Below are 17,830 nucleotides of genomic sequence, written 5' to 3'. Positions count from 1 at the left end.
ATTTCTGAGGTCAAGGGACACTTGCCATGGTACATGGTTAATGAGAAATTTGCAGCCCTATTGAACAACAAAGTGGACAGGTTTAAGTAGGTCTGGGTACCCTGGGCAGAATATATTAGTCACACTCCCTTTCCTAAGCCTCTCACTCGTCTTTTAGATAGAAGTTTGACAGACCAGTTACCTCCTTTATCCGCTGCAGTAGCCTTCTTAGAGTGATCTCCCCTTTACCTCTCGCTCTTTTGTAAACTCCCCCCTGTCCTCTCATGTCTTCCTTCCCTCCTTTCTGGAAGCCCTGTATGGTCTAAGCCCCATTGAATGTTCTTCCCCTGTGCATGGTTAACATTAAATTAAACCACTTAATTGGTTCTCACTTTTGTGCTGATGTACCTCTAAACAAGGTTACTCGGTACCTTCTTTTTTATCTGGGTCATAATGTGTGTACCCCATAGCTACCTCAGCATTGGAACAACAGTTGACAGAAAAGTAAGAGAACCATTTGGAACTACCTGGATTTCTGCATTGATTACAAATAAAATGTTGTTTAATTGTTATCTCAAAGCAGTTGTCCCAGAAATGACAATTATAACCTATCCACAGGATAGGTGATAATGGTCTGTTCGCTGGGGGCCCCACCACCGTTTAAAAGTATGGGTGTCCCAAATCCCCCGTTCCTCCTCACTGCTCGCCCGGAGCGTGGAGTACGTCAAATAGAGTGTCAGTCGATGGATACAAAGTCTATGGTAATGACAGAAACAGCTAGAGTACAGAGCTCAGCTGTTTTCATCTGTCTCAGACATTGAATAGAGCAACACTTCATCCAAGCTCCTCGTCACTGCTGGTTTGTAATGGATACAAAAGCTTGAAATTATTTTTTTCATCTTGATGAGATGCACTTATTCCATTAGGTTAATAGGGAGGTGTTCCCATCGTGTAAGCTCTACCTGTACCTAATGCATAAGGACATATAATTTAAAGTGTAAATTTAGGGTTCTTCTCAGATTTAACACCCAGATATTTATTAGGAGAGGGAGCTTTTGATACACCTTTGAATTCATGTTTCCCATAATGATCACAAGACATCCAGGTCGAGTCCCCAAACCATGATACGCATTCTACAATGCTTCACAGTAGGAATGAGGTTTCGCTGTGCAGTTTTCTTTTTCCTCCAAACGTAGCATTGTGCATTTGTGCTGAAAAGTTCCACTTTGGTCTCATCTGTCCATAGAACATTTTTACCAGAAGAATTGTGGAACATTCAGGTGGCAAACTTGAGACGGGCCACCATTTATTTATTTTTGGACAGAAGCTGCTTCCTTTGTGTTGTCCTTCCATAAACACAATTTTTGTTCAATGTTTTTCTAATAGTTGACACATTACAACTGCAGAAACTTCTTTTAGAGAGTCTTAAGTAGGTCTTTCGCTGTTACCCTTAGGGTATGTTCACACACAAACTCAAAAACGTCTGAAAATACAGAGCGGTTTACAGGGGAAAACAGCTCCTGATTTTCAGACATTTTTTTAAAGAGGCTCTGTCACCAGATTTTGCAACCCCTATCTGCTATTGCAGCAGATAGGCGCTGCAATGTAGATTACAGTAACGTTTTTATTTTTAAAAAACGAGCATTTTTGGCTAAGTTATGACCATTTTTGTAGTTATGCAAATGAGGCTTGCAAAAGTCCAAGTGGGTGTGTTTAAAAGTAAAAGTCCAACTGGGCGTGTATTATGTGCGTACATCGGGGCGTTTTTACTACTTTTACTAGCTGGGCGTTCTGATGAGAAGTATCATCCACTTCTCTTCAGAACGCCCAGCTTCTGCCAGATCACGCTGTGACGTCACTCACAGGTCCTGCATCGTGTCGGACGAGCAAGGACACATCGGCACCAGAGGCTACAGTTGATTCTGCAGCAGCATCAGCGTTTGCAGGTAAGAAGCTACATCGACTTACCTGCTAACGCCGATGCTGCTGCAGAATCAACTGAAGCCTCTGGTGCCGATGTGTCCTCGCTCGTCCGACACGATGCAGGACCTGTGAGTGATGTCACAGCGTGATCTGGCAGAAGCTGGGCGTTCTGAAGAGAAGTGGATGATACTTCTCGTCAGAGCGCCCAGCTAGTAAAAGTATTAAAAACGCCCCGATGTACGCACATAATACACGCCCACTTGGACTTTTGCTAGCCTCATTTGCATAACTACAAAAATGGTCATAACTTGGCCAAAAATGCTTGTTTTTTAAAAATAAAAACGTTACTGTAATCTACATTGCAGCGCCTATCTGCTGCAATAGCAGATAGGGGTTGCAAAATCTGGTGACAGAGCCTCTTTAAGCCACTCGCGATTTTCGCTGCGTTTTTTACGGCCGTTTTTGGAGCTTTATTCAATCGAGTCTATGAAAAACAGCTCCAAAAATGTCCCAAGAAGTGTCCTGCACTTCTTTTTTGCGGCCGTTTTTTTACGCGACCGCTTTTCAAAACGGCCGTGTAAAAAAACGGCCCATCGGAACAGAATGCCGTTTTTCCCATTGAAATCAACGGCCAGATGTTTGGAGGCGTTCTGCTTTTGATTTTTCGGGCATTTACGGCCAGAAAAACGGCCGAAAATAAGCCGTGTGAACATACCCTTAGGTGCGGTCTCACCTTTTTCAGGATTGCTCATTGTGCTCTTGAAGTGATCTTAAAAGTGTAACTAAACTTTTAAAAAACTTTTGACATGTCGGAAGCTTTGATCGGTGGTGATCCGAGCACTGAGACCACTACCGATTGCTAAAATAAAGTGGCAAAAGCACCCATGTGGGGTCTGGGCCACTTAGTGTCTGAACGGCTTTCCTCGAAAAGCCGAGCAAGTAACTCTATGAGCGCATACACCGCTTGCTTGGCTTTTTCAAAACAATAAAAACATAGTTTGACTCCTTAATTATCGCCAATAGGCCTTTCCATGGTGGTCATTAAAGGTACGGAATGTGCCCAAGCGACTGCAGAGATGCAAGTTGTCAACTGCCTGAGATAGGTCATAGCGGTTCTGGAAAAGGAAGGTCTTCGCTTTAGGACGTTTCTGGTCAGTTGTTGGCATCTGAAAGGAACGAACATTGTTTAAGGCTGGGTCAAGACAGACTTTTTTTGTAGTCAGTAATAAATTGCTGTACATAGGAATGCATTAGGCTAGAGCTAATTATCTCCCAAAAAATAAAAATAAATTGCTGTGATAAATCACTGTCCAAAGAAATGCATTGAGTAGCTTGAAAAGCTCTTTAAAATCGCTCCAGACAAGTGTGTGCCTCTGGAATTCCAGCATGTAGCGATTAAAAATTAAATCGCTAGCAAATCTCTTAACTGGAGCGATTTTGCAAAAGAGATTTTCAAACTACTCAACGCTTTCCTATGGACAGCAATATCACAGTTTTTTTGGGTAGTGAGATAATTAGCCCTTGTCTAAGGCATTCCTACGAACCGCGATTTATCGCTCACTACAAAACAAAGGTCTAGACCCAGCCTTTTCCAGTCCAGTGGAATGCCTAGAAAGATCTTCCTGGGATTGGGAGATGGCTCGGATATTTCTCAGTTGATGATCCGGCCCAGTGACTTCAGAAGATGAATGGTGGAATGTAGGTGAGCGGAGTTGTGTTTTTGCTTCGGCCACGATCAGTATGTCGTCTAGACTATGCAAAATGGAAACTACTGCTGCCATGATTTTTGTAATTTTGGGCAGGGCTGATGAGATCCCAAAAGGAAGGCTAACAAACTAGAGATGCTTATAGGGACAGTGTCATGATTTTTTATTTTTTTTTTATAATTTATGTGTTTTTATTTAATAAAATATTATATTGACTTTATTTAATTCTTCATACACAAAGGGGGGCCATTCATTGATTCTGCCTTCTGGCTCTGTACTGCGCAGACGCAGTTCAGAGTCACACAGCAGAGAAGCTGGTTTGTAGGGAAATAGCAGGTGCCATTATGAAGACAGGCTGCACTGCAGGTGAGGTGTGTGGGTCTCGGTCTGTCCCTCTCCCTCTCTCACAGACCCCCGCTCTCGTGACCCCCAGCAGGCGTCCCTCCCCCCTGTCGCTAGATGTATTGTCAGTGTGGACGGTGTGCGGACTGTAATCGGGTGAGGAGGTGAGGTATCCGTCAGCAGTAGGTCGGGGAGGAGACTGTCAGCAGCAGATGGTTATTCCTATCACAGAGTGGTGTGACTGTCTCCTCTACTGCGGAGGAGACTGTCAGCAAGATTGGGTGGTGATGCTGGAGGAGACTGTTAGTAGTATTGGGTGGGAGACTGTCAGCAGTATTGGGTGGTGACGCTGGAGGAGACTGTCAGCAAGATTATGTGGTGACGCTGGAGGAGACTGTCAGGAGGATGGAGAGATAAAGACATTTAGCAGGAGGCATGTAAAATGCGAAAAAAAACCAAAACCTGTCAAATACACGCCATGTGAACCGGTCAACTAAAAAGTCATTCACTTCACTTTCATCATTCTAAGGGTATGTTCACACGCAGTGTTTTCAGCAGTTTTTCGGGCCGTAAACGTCCCGAAAAACGGCTGAAAAATCAGAAGCAGAATGCCTCCAAAACATCTGCCCATTGGTTTCAATGGGAAATACGGCGTTCTGTTCCAACGGGGCGTTTTTTATGCGGCCGTTTTCCAAAACTGGCATGTAAAAAGTCGTCCGCCAAAAAGAAGTGCATATCACTTCTTGGGACACTTTTGGAGCAGTTTTTAATTGACTCTATAGAAAAACAGCTCCAAAAACGGCCGTAAAATACGTAGCCAAAAACACGAGTTTGATTAAAAAATGGCTGAAAATCAGGAGCTGTTTTCCCTTTGTTTAGTAAGCGTGTGAACATACCCTTAGCCTTTTGGTGTGTCCTATAGATTCTGCCAGCTGCCATTTGTACAATCACACCCAAAACGGCAGCCGGACACCGCTTAGCAATTTGAAGACACCTTTTCCAGGCTTGTAGGAGGGGGGTGAGATTCCCTCCCACATTTACAGCAGCTGTGAGTCAGGTTGCTTTGCCTTATTCAGCTTGCTGTAATTCTGGGAAGTGCTCCCTCTGGTGGCCAACATAGGAAAACACGTCAAATTCTTATATAATTTTTAATACTTTCCACCATGTGGAAGAAAAAAAAATAAATACAGAATAAAACTTTTAAAAAAAAAACGTTTCATTCGCGACACATTCCCTTTAACCCCTTATCGACTGCCGTATGGCCTCTTTATGGCGGCCGCTTGGGGTAGTTCTTCTGAAGCGCTGCCTTTTCACGGCGGCACTTCAGAAGAACTTTTCCCGCATAGTGTGGGGTGCTCCTGAAACCAGGGCTATTACCAACAGCATCTGGCTTCAGGGCAACGATCGGAAACCACTAGCGGTGGTCTCCGATCATATTTAACACCTCAGATGTGGCGCTCAATAACGATCGTCGTATCTTAGTGGTTATAGAGGGAGGGGGCTCCCTCTCACCGCACTGGCATCCCGCGATGAAATCTTGGGGTTTCTATGGCAGCCTGGGCCCTAACAAGGCCCCCAGGTCTAGTGACGGCCTGTTAGGGCATGCCAGAGGCATGGCCTAACAGATGCCTGTCAGTTTTACACTGATAGGCAATAATACAATGCAATATTATAACTAAAGTCCCCTAGTGGGACTAAAAAAAAAAAAAAGTTACAAAAGTTTAAAATAAATAAAAGTCCCAAGTAAAAAAAAAATGAAGTACTCACTTTTTTCCCCCTTACAAAATACTTTATTATGGAAAAAAGTTACACATATTTGGTATTGCCGTAACGACCCCAACTATAAAACAATTACATTATTTAACCCGCACGGTGAACACCGTAAAAAAAACAAAAACAAACAATGCCAGAATTGCTATTTTCTGTTCATCCTGTCTAAAAATATTTTTTAGAAAAAGTGATCAAAAAGTCGCATGTATTCCAAACTGGTACCAATAAAAACAAGAAGTCGTCCTGCAAAAAAAAAAACGCTCTCACACAGCTGCATCGGCAGAAAAATAAAAAAAAAGTTACGACACCTAAAATATGGCGACACAAAAACAAATAATTTTGAAAAAAAAAGGTGTTTTTACTGTGTTAAAGTAGTAAAACATAAAAAAACCTATATAAATATGGTATCGCCATAATCGTAGCGACCGCTGAATAAAGTTATTATGTTATTTATACCAAATAAACGGTGTAAATTTAAGATGCAAAAGAAAAAAAATCGGTGAAATTTCCATTTATTTTTTTTACACTACCCCACCAAAAAAAAAAAAATCAATAAAAAGTTAAATAAATTATATGTACCCCAAAATGGTGCTATTAAAAAATACAACTTGTCCTGCAAAAAAAAAAAAAAAAAAAAGTCCTCATGCAGCTATGTCGACTAAAAAATAAAAAAAGTTATAGCTCTTTGGGGAGATACAGACGGACGTTGCGTTTTTGCGCGCGCAAACAACGCTGCGTTTTGCGCGCGCAAAAACCATTTGACAGCTGCGTGTGTCATCCGTGTCTGATGCGCGGCTGCGTGATTTTCGCGCAGCCGCCATCATAGAGATGAGGCTAGTCGACGGCCGTCACTGTCCAAGGTGCTGAAAGAGCTAACTCTTTCAGCACCCTCGACAGTGAATGCCGAACACAATATCGAAAAACCTGTTGAAAAAAAAGAAAAAGTTCGTACTTACCGAGAACTTCCCGGCCGTTGCCTTGGTGACGCGTCCTTGGTGACGCGTCCTTGGTGACGCGCCTCTCGACATCGGGACCCACCTCCCTGGATGACGCGCCAGTCCATGTGACCGCTGCAGCCTGTGCTTGGCCTGTGATTGGCTGCAGCTGTCACTTGGACTGAATTGTCATCCCGGGAGGTCAGACTGGAGGAAGAAGCCGGGATTTATCGGTAAGTCAGAACTTCGTTTTTTTTTCTACAGGTTCATGTATATTGGGATCGGAAGTCACTGTCCATGGTGCTGAAACAGTTTAACTCTTTCAGCACCATGGACAGTGACTATCTCCTGACGTCGCGTACCGATAATTTTTTTGCCGAGTTCGGCCGAACCCGGTGAAGTTCGGTTCGCTTGTCCGGCTTCGCTCATCGCAAAGACACTCCGTTTGGATGTTCGGAAACAGAAAAGCACGTGGTGCTTTTCTGTTTACATTCATCCTTTTGACAGCTGGTGCACGAATCACGCAGTTCGCACGGAAGTGCTTCCGTGCGGCATGCGTGGTTTTCACGCACCCATTGACTTCAATGGGTGCGTGATGCGCAAAATACGCAGAGTTATTGAACCTGTCGCGCTTTTTGCGCAGCAGACAAACGCTGCGCAAAAAGCACGGACGATCTGTACTGCCCCATAGACTTGTATTGGTCCATGCGTGCCGTGTGAAAACCACGCGGCCCGCACAGACCGAATACACGCTCGTGTGAATCCCCCCTTTGAATGAGACGATTGAAAAACAAAAAAATTGCTTGGTCATTAAGGTTTCAAATACCTTCGGCATTATGGGGTTAATTGCCTTACTTGTTTTCACCACAAATCACTGAAATTGTTGTGAAGACTGGTGAATGGAAAGATGGTAATAAGCATCTTTTAAATCCATTGTAGCAATTACTGCTCCCTTTCTGATCCGCTTCACCGCGGTTTTTATGGTTTCCATTTTGAACTTCCTGTAGGTCACAAACCAGTTGAGAGATTTCAAATCTATCGTCCTGTATTTCCTGTTTGTTCCTTGTAAAGAAACCAATCTGGAATAGTGACCCTTCCCTTGTTCTTAGGGGTGAAATGCAACCAGGCGAAATCAGGTCTTGAACTCCTTCTAGTGGTTGTATAGAAGATATATCTGTATGGCAGAATCTTTGAGGGGGCAGGACTCCATCCGGTATCCTTCTTTGACAATGTTGTTTATCCAAGGATTTCGGGATATCAGACACCATTGCTTGGCAAATGCTTTGAGTCTTGCCCCCACGCAGCTGGCATCATTGTTTGACTGCATCATTAAAAGGAAGTTCCTTCCCCTACTGCCTTTACCATATCTCCATCTGCCTCCTTTTTCATCCTATTCAAATGGTCTTGAACCATTGGAAAAAAACCATTTCCTTATTTGTGGTCTCTTATGGGAAACTTTTTTTCAGGTCTGAGGCCTTCTTCGGAATCTTTTCCGAAGACGAACTGGCCGTGAAAAGGTAAAGAGCAAAGCCTATTTTTAGAAGACATGTCACCCGATCAATGTTTTATCGATAGCACTCCCCGAGTAGAGTTGGACAGAACCGCAGTACGGGCAGATAATCTGACGGACTCTACAACGGAATCTGCAAGAAACCTAGTTGCCATTTTTAGAACGGGAAAGGATTCCAAGACCTGATCCCTTGGGGTAGCCAGACATTAAGAATTCTACATACGCAAGTCACGGCAACAGCTTGCTTGAAAAAGGCAGATGCCGTCTCCTAGGTTTTTTAAGCAAGTTCAGCTTTACAGTCCATTGGGTCTCTCAGCTGAGAAGAATTCTTGAATGGAAGAGAAGTACACTTTGCTACCAGGATATCAACATTAGGAATAGTATCCCAGGAGTCAGTTAGACAAATGGGTAACATCTTTTAAGACCTCTTGAGATGAAGGACCCCTTCTCTGGTTTGTGCCATTCTGCCTTGATAATTTCATGCATGGGAAATACACGTCTACGACATTCTCCCAGCCTCCCAAAAATGTATTCCTTAATAGACCTTGGCTTTTTGGGGAGTTAAATTTTTAAAGTTGCCCTTAAAGAGGCTCTGTCACCAGATTATAAGTGCCCTATCTCCTACATAATCTGATCGGCGCTGTAATGTAGATAACAGTGGTTTTCATTTTGAAAAACGATCATTTTTTAGCAAGTTATGAGCAATTTTAGATTTATGCTAATTAGTTTCTTAATAGACGCTGACCAATCAGTGACCAATCAGCGTCATACAATTCTCATTGTTCCAGCCCAGCTTCCTTCACTGAACAATCATAATGTAACAATGGGCTGGAACAATGAGAAGTGTGTGACGCTGATTCGTCACTGATTGGTCAGCGTCATGCACTTCTCATCACAACGCCCAGTTGGTAAAAAGTAAAAACACGCTTAGTTGTCTATTAAGAAACTAATTAGCATAAATCTAAAATTGCTCATAACTTGCTAAAAAATTATTGTTTTTCAAAATAAAAACCACTGTTATCTACATTACAGCGCCGATCAGATTATGTAGGAGATAGGGCACTTATAATCTGTTGACAGAGCCTCTTTAAAAGCTCACCAATATCCTCTGAGTTAAACAAGATTTTTTTATAATCACTATCCAAGCCATAAGAGGAATACATTTTTTCTCCATCTTCAATTTCAGAGGGACCTTTGCTGTCATTAGAGATGGATTCAGACCCCTGTGCAGACGTTTTTTTTCCGTTTAGGTACCTGAAGTACACAAAATGGGGGAGGGATTTTAGACGACAAATTTAAGTTGATTTTTTTCTCTCTAATAAGAGATTTAATATAATCCAAGAAATCCAGCGTATCATCTCTAATATCATTAGTCGTACACACTTCACATAAGGGCTTAAGGCAGGGGTCTCAAGCACGCGGCCCGCATGCGGCCCCTGGGGCTGTCATCTGCGGCCCGCGGGACACAGAGCCGCTAGTATCGGCTCTTTTCCGAGACTCTGGAATTCCCTGACATCGCTGTCCACATATGAACAGCGATGTCTGGGGCTTCCCCAGAGCCGGAGTCCCGAGCAGAGCGCTGGTGTCGGCTCTGCTCCGGGACTCTGTGGAATTCCCTGACATCGCTGTCCACATATGAACAGCGATGTCTGGGGCTTCCCCAGAGCCGGAGTCCCGGGCAGAGCGCTAGTTCAGGCTCTGCTCCGGGACTCTGTGGAATTCCCTGACATCGCTGCCCATATATGGACAGTGTGTCAGGGTCTTGCCCAGAGCGGAGCAGAGCGCTGGTGTCTGCTCTGCTCCTGGACTCTGTGGAATTCCCTGACATCGCTGTCCACATATGAACAGCGATGTCTGGGGCTTCCCCAGAGCCGGAGTCCCGAGCAGAGCGCTGGTGTCGGCTCTGCTCCGGGACTCTGTGGAATTCCCTGACATCGCTGTCCACATATGAACAGCGATGTCTGGGGCTTCCCCAGAGCCGGAGTCCCGGGCAGAGCGCTAGTTCAGGCTCTGCTCCGGGACTCTGTGGAATTCCCTGACATCGCTGCCCATATATGGACAGTGTGTCAGGGTCTTGCCCAGAGCGGAGCAGAGCGCTGGTGTCTGCTCTGCTCCTGGACTCTGTGGAATTCCCTGACATCGCTGTCCACATATGAACAGCGATGTCTGGGGCTTCCCCAGAGCCGGAGTCCCAAGCAGAGCGCTGGGTCGGCTCTGCTCCGGGACTCTGTGGAATTCCATGACATCGCTGCCCATATATGGACAGTGTGTCAGGGTCTTCCCCAGAGCGGAGTCCCGGGCAGAGCGCTATTATCGGCTCTGCGGAAGCCTCTGACATCGCTGTCCATACATCGACAATGATGTCAGCTGGAGTCACAGGAAGAGCCTACTAACGCTCTGTCTGGGACTCCAGCTCTGGGCAAGCCCCTGATATCACTGGGGCAGCCTCTACAGAGGGCACCGGGGCAGCCTCTACAGAGGGCACCGGGGCAGCCTCTACAGAGGGCACCGGGGCAGCCTCTACAAGTGGGTGTGTGACAGTATCTGAAGAGGACACTGGCATTGTCTAGGGGTGTGTTGCATTATCTACAGAGGGCACTATGGCCTCATCTACAGAGGGCACGGTGGCCTCATCTACAGAGGGCACTGTGGCCTTATCTTGGGGTGTGTTGCATTATCCACAGAGGGCACTGCGGCAGCATCCACAGAGGGCACTGCGGCAGCATCCACAGAGGGCACTGCGGCAGCATCCACAGAGGGCACTGCGGCAGCATCCACAGAGGGCACTGCGGCAGCATCCACAGAGGGCACTGCGGCAGCATCCACAGAGGGCACTGCGGCAGCATCCACAGAGGGCACTGCGGCAGCATCCACAGAGGGCACTGCGGCAGCATCCACAGAGGGCACTGCGGCAGCATCCACAGAGGGCACTGCGGCAGCATCCACAGAGGGCACTGCGGCAGCAACCACAGAGGGCACTGCGGCACTATCTAAAAAGGGGCTGCCCAATCTTGACTTGTGTGCTAACTGAGCCGCCGGACTGCATTTAGCGACACTTAAACTGGAAAGCTGGATTGTTGAAATAAGCACGTGGAGAAATATCTCAAATTTTAAACCTAGCGGTATTATTATACTAATGTAGTATTATTATTATAGTAATATAGTGTTATAGTAGTTCAAATAACTAATTGATTAACAATAATTTTGTATTGTATCAAATTTGAAAGTAATGCGGCCCATCAACTTCCCCTTTTTTTCTATATGCGGCCCACTTACCCGGCCGAGTTTGAGACCCCTGGCTTAAGGTATGAAGCAGATAAATTCTTGTCTCCCTGAAATAAGCAAGGGAAAGAATGTTCAGCCACAGACTTGAGAACAGAAAAAAATCCTAGTCAGGCTATTCACTGGACCCCGGAAGGCTCAGCAGAGTCAGGGCCTGGGTTGGATGGAGCGCTCATGCTGCAGTCTTAGAGAACTCCTAGTAGAGAAGGTTGGATCTTTCTACACTCTGGACAAGTTTGAATTTACGGCTTCCCGTCGTTTTTTTGCATCCTCCAGGGCATCCTAGCAATGGAAGTCTGACGTCATTATAGCACGCCACTAGCATTGGACATTGTAGTCGTTGGGACCAGAAGCATGACAAAGAGTTGATACGGTCCCAGTTTGCCTCCCACATTAGACCTGCCATGGGCACTTGCTGATGGGGGGAAACACTGTTGGGAGAAGCTGCACTACAGAACACCGGCCACCACGAGGAGGGGGAAGAAGCGCCTGATGGAATCCAACCAGGGCCACAAAAAAATAAAACGGTAACTTTAGTAAAATAGACCAGGAGCACAAAAGAAACTCCCAGAATCTCTAAGGGTGGGGCTTTTAACCACTGTGTTTTTCCTGTCCATATCAGAAGGCAATCTCAGGTGTACTGTCATGGAGACAACTTGGAAAATGCTTTACTTAAAAAAAAAAAAAATATCTACACGTAATTGGTATCATTATCGTTCATAATGACCCAAACTATAAAACGACATTATTTAACCTGTGCGGTGAACACAGTAAAAAAAGAAAAAACAATGCAAGAACTGCTGTTTTCTGTAATAACCACGTCCTTGGCCGCTGCCTTACATTGCCATATACTCACAGCTCCCCGGCGTCCTCTTATTCATGGCCAACGCCACTCCTCTGCCCATGCTGCCTTCCCCACCACCACTCTCCTAAAGTTCCTCTGCTGCCCACTAGAGAGGGCTCACTGACTCTCACATTCTTAAAAGGGCCAGCAAGCGCCTAATAGACCCAGCTTTCTTGGGTACCGAAGGTTCCCATCCCCATTGCTCTTTGCCTGAGCAATTAGATTCTTTAGTCTAGCATGCTAATACTGCTGTTCTGTGTTACCTATTGGATTTACGGTTACTGACCCTGTTTGAACTTCGCTGTCTGCCCTGATCTTTTGCCTGTTCATCGGGCGACCGTCTGCCCTGACCCCTGGCTCTGCGGTGAGTGAACCTAAAGGGTTAAAACCAACAAAAAAACCTACTTGTATGATTTTAAACATTCTTACCTTATTTGTGCCTCCGATTCTCCCCCCTCTGTGCGCAGATGGACCAGTGCAGTGGGTTGGCTGATATGGCATCCACCTACAGTTGCTATTTTCCTTTGTCCAAGTCTCTGCTCCCCCACCTCTCTCTTATCTCCCTCTGCTGCCAGCGTTGTTGTGTGCTTCCACCTTACAGTATAGTCCCACTAGGCCCTTCTCAGCATGTACATTCTAAAAAATAAATACTCACAACTGCCTGAAGGAACTATACTGTAAGATGGTATGTATTTTGTTTTACACTCTACCCAGTGAATAAATTAGCTGCTTGTCAACAATTATAGGCATATTTCACTTCTATATGTTTTTTTAGATGTATCTTATGACATCCTTTTATGGTAGGAAGGATGGGGTTATTTAGCAGGTAAGCAATGAACAGCACATGTCAAAGAAGACGTCTAAAAATGCTATCCCACTGCATCTTCTCGGACTGCTGGATAGACTGCCTGTGCGCAGCCTGTAACATGATACTGACAGTTGAAGAAGAAGCAGCGCTCACGCAGTACCAGCTGTCACTTCTCCTGCTGTCGCTGACAGAGCGTCCTCCTGCGCATTCTCAACCTTGGATAAAAGAGGCAGGGAGAAAGCAGGGAAGTAGGACCCGGCTCCACTAGTCCTTGTCTGGAATAGTCAGCTTGTGGCCGCCGCACCAGGCGAAACGGCGTCGGGTGCCCCTCGTTCTCAATATAGGTGCAGGTTCCAGAGCTAGAACCCGCATCTATCAGATATTTATGGCTAAGTTGCAATTACCCTTTTAATGGTCTATCAATCAGCCTAGTAAAAATGCTGCGGTATACAGGGTAAGTATACAGAAGTAAGTTTTGCCTTCAGGCAGGGAATTCAAATAGGTGTTGAATCCCACAAATTCTGATCACCCTGAGAGGGGGCGCTAGTGAGCTTACAGGACTGTCCACTCCTGGAGAATGAGAGCCTCTATGTGACACAACAAATGTTGATTTTACTTTTGACAGACAGACTCTCTCATACCATTTCACTCTAGTTCATTATGGATCACAAATGTAATTTTTCAAATTTATATTACAGGCCTCATACACACGAACATATTTTTTTCCTCCCATAAATACGGGTCCTTGGTCACACGTATTCGACCCGTATTGTATCAGTATTTATGGACCCGTGCCCGTAAATACAGGTCCGGTGTCACCAGTATTCCATCCGTATTTACGGGCACGTTTTCGCTGCAAAATTGCACTGCACTAATCGGCAGCCCTTTCTCCCTATCAGTGCAGGATAATGAGAAGGGGCAGCTCTTTCCGCAGTAAAAGAAATTTATACTTACCCAGCCGTTGTCTTGGTGACGCGTCCCTCTCTTGACATCCAGCCCGACCTCCCTGGATGATGCGGCAGTCCATGTGAGCGCTGCAGCCTGTGATTGGCTGCAGCAGTCACATGGGCTGAAACGTCATCCCAGGAGGCCGGACTGGAGGAAGAAGCAGGGAGTTCTGGGTAAGTATGAACGTTTTTTTTACAGGTTGATGTATATTGTGATCGGTAGTCTGTCCATGGTGATGAAAGAGTTACTGCCGATCGTTTAACTTTTTCAGCACCCGGGACAGTGACCATCCCCTGACGTCGCCTAGCAACGCTCCCGTAATTACGGGTGCATACACGTAGTCCCCCGTAATTATGGGAGCCCCATAGACTTCTATGGGCCTGCCCGTGCCGTTATCACGGCCTGAAATAGGACATGTTCTATATTTTTCAACGGCACGGGAACCTTCCCGTAAGAATACGGGGAGGTACCCGTGGCCAATAGAAGTCTATGGTGCCGTAATTACGCGCGTTTTTACGTTCGTGTGCATGAGGCCTTAATATGATGTCTGTATGATTTACCACTCTTTAATAAAAGGGAAAAAATGTATACGACGCAGTATACAGGTGTTTACAATGGGGGTCAGTAGCTGACATACAGCTGTATGCGCCGTTTACATAGAAATTGACAACCCATTATGGTGACAGGTTTTGTCACCCGGGACAGAAGGGCCGTGGTCTTTGTTTTCCCCTTCACACCTTTACCATGGCACTCGGCATCTGGAGTAATGAGGGTTTTACACTGGGCAATTATCGGGCAGACAAGCATTCATAAAACGCTCGTTGCCAATAATTGCTCTATGTAAACAGGGCAGTGATCAGCAGATGAATGAGCTCGATCATCTGCTGATCGTATCGTTTTAAAAACGTTAAATATTATCGTTGTCGGCCGCACATCTCCCTGATGTCTCGTTGATCGGCGCTCGCTGCACCGGCCCAGTGTCGGCCGGTGTAAAAGGCCCTTAATGCACATGTTTTTGTCACTCCTTAACAAAGCGATGTGGATCCCCACAAGGGCCCCATAGCAGCTGAGTGGTCTGTCTCTATGGTAAGTATAAAATTGCAACAAAGTGTGACTACACCCTGCGGGCAATTTTGCATTTATTTTTTTACACATTAGACATATACTACTACTCAGTGTGCTAAGGTTTTACAATAGATAAATAAAAGATTTCTGTTTCATAATGAGGCTTTACCGCAATTTAGACCCAATCCCAGGTTTTTTTTTTTCCATTGATCACTCGGTTGTATTTACATTACAGTATCATGCCCTGTATTTACCAATGAAACAATTTTTTTTTTTACAAATGCATGAACATTAATAAAAATATGTCAAACACATAGGATCCACCATCCGGAAACCCCTTAAAGAGGCTCTGTCACCAGATTTTGCAACCCCTATCTGCTATTGCAACAGATAGGCGCTGCAATGTAGATTACAGTAACGTTTTTATTTTTAAAAAACGAGCATTTTTGGCCAAGTTATGACCATTTTTGTAATTATGCAAATGAGGCTTGCAAAAGTCCAAGTGGGTGTGTTTAAAAGTACAAGTCCAAGTGGGCGTGTATTATGTGCGTACATCGGGGCGTTTTTAATACTTTTACTAGCTGGGCGCTCTGAAGAGAAGTAACATCCTCTTCTCTTCAGAACGCCCAGCTTGTGACAGTGCAGATCTGTGACGTCACTCACAGGTCCTGCATCGTGACGGCCACATCGGCAGCAGAGGCTACAGTTGATTCTGCAGCAGCATCAGCGTTTGCAGGTAAGATCGACTTACCTGCAAACGCTGATGCTGCTGCAGAATCATCTGTAGCCTCTGGTGCCGATGTGGCCGTCACGATGCAGGACCTGTGAGTGACGTCACAGATCTGCACTGTCACAAGCTGGGCGTTCTGAAGAGAAGAGGATGTTACTTCTCATCAGAGCGCCCAGCTAGTGAAAGTATTAAAAACGCCCCGATGTACGCACATAATACACACCCACTTGGACTTGTACTTTTAAACACACCCACTTGGACTTTTGCAAGCCTCATTTGCATAACTACAAAAATGGTCATAACTTGGCCAAAAATGCTCGTTTTTTTAAAATAAAAACGTTACTGTAATCTACATTGCAGCGCCTATCTGTTGCAATAGCAGATAGGGGTTGCAAAATCTGGTGACAGAGCCTCTTTAATGTGTTATCAATTTTCATTTTCTAATAAATAGAGAGAATATAGACAGATTTGTCAAAACTGGACCAAACAAAGAGCAGATGCCTATAGCAACCAATCAGATTCCAGATCTCATTATTCAGATGGTCTTTTCAAAATGGAAAAGCAATCTCATTGGTTGCTATGGGCAACATTTTTCCCTTTGTACCAATTTTGACGAATCTTCCTCTAGATGAACTAGACCTAAGCTTATGCCACTCACAACATATAAGAATACGTATTCAAATTGGAGGCATAGCCTAACCAACCAGTATGCAGCTGTCATTTTCCTTCTACCAGTCGGAAAATGAAAGCCGTCACCTGATTGGTTTGATATACTCCACTCTGTCAGCACGAGATTTCACAAATATGGCGCTAGACTGGTGAGTGAGCCGTCCACTGTAAAGTGTTGAGTAATGCACGTTCATATCTAGCGATAGGGCACAGCTCGTACCCTCGGTAATGGGTGGGGGCTGGCAGCAGGCCATGCATTAGGACGATTAGAAACATAGAAGGTGAATATGACATTACTCGACTCACCAGAGCTGCCCGTGCGTGTGGTAGGATCCAGGCGGCTGCACTCCAGCACCGAGTAGTAACGCTGCTTCTCACTCATGCACAGCTGGCCGGTTCTTGAATTAGCACTGATGATGTTGATGATAAACCACCCACGGAAAACCAGCTGCAAAAGCAGAAAGCACGAGCGGTGTTAGTTATTAAAGGCTTCTACTCGGTGACCTAGATACGGAAGGCTGCGCTGCCGTACGGACGGTAGAGGCAAAAATTCATACAGCAGCTAATTACCAACCAACCGTGATGTAATTACAATGATGTGAACGTGTCCGCAGTGTGCTGGATGAGGCCACTGAGGAGCACGTCGTTCTTCCTATGCCTTCTATTGTGCTGAGCCTCGTCCATTCACACCATCAGTCACTTCATGATCCATAGGACGCTAGAAGCTGAGGGGAGTCTCCCGCCTCTAGCGTCTCTCTATTGTCCGTGGTTCTGTGTGCGGCACAATAGACAGGCACAACTTACCGGACGAGAACATGGTGGAGAAGTCGCCGGTAAAGACTGCAGTGAACGTGCTACAAATAGCAGCAGAAGCGCCGCCAGGGACTCGCTCAGGGCACTTCCTGAGACCGGCGGGGGCTTCACTGCTGCTAATTGATTCACTATAGAAACGCGCTGTTCTGTGCGCCCACGCTTCATCCAGCCCGCCACAGAAATAGCACCTCAGCCTGGCAGCCTCCTCACATGGCGGAGCGACCCTTTCCGAGCCGGCGAATCCCTGTATCAATGGCTTCATTTCCTAAAACTCGTCTATAAATGACCAGATTTCTGCAGGGCCTCCTCCTTATTCATTGTATTAGGCTTGGTACCACAAGGTAGAAGGATGTGAGAGCGCTGGTTATTGCTGAGGGGAAGAAAATGATGCCTCCATAGATAAAGATAACATAAAGCTGCAGGCATAGCTGTACCGATATCTAGTTAGGAGCAATACTGCCTGGGGTACTCCAGAGTGATTGCCTCATGTAGGATATGCCATATTA

At 45.5% G+C, this 17,830-nt stretch overlaps 1 protein-coding gene across 3 annotated transcripts in view; it reads right to left on the bottom strand.

Moving 5' to 3' along the window:
• The window catches only part of GNG4 (G protein subunit gamma 4), a 34,174-nt gene extending 16,547 nt beyond the window's left edge, over positions 1 to 17,627 (bottom strand). The window contains exons 1-2 of one of the 3 annotated variants that reach the window (XM_075864296.1): positions 17,316 to 17,627; positions 16,818 to 16,959 (exon numbers count right to left, since the gene is read on the bottom strand). The gene's annotated coding sequence lies outside the window, so the exon portion shown is untranslated. Of the gene's footprint in view, positions 1 to 16,817; positions 16,960 to 17,089; positions 17,282 to 17,315 lie in introns of those variants that run through there. The other 2 variants (XM_075864298.1, XM_075864297.1) reach the window with 2 other exon arrangements.
• Between the last annotated feature and the right edge of the window lie 203 nt (positions 17,628 to 17,830).

Source organism: Rhinoderma darwinii, chromosome 4 (assembly GCF_050947455.1).
Source record: "Rhinoderma darwinii isolate aRhiDar2 chromosome 4, aRhiDar2.hap1, whole genome shotgun sequence".
NCBI lineage: Eukaryota > Metazoa > Chordata > Amphibia > Anura > Rhinodermatidae > Rhinoderma > Rhinoderma darwinii.
This window is presented reverse-complemented; position numbering and strand designations above follow the sequence as displayed.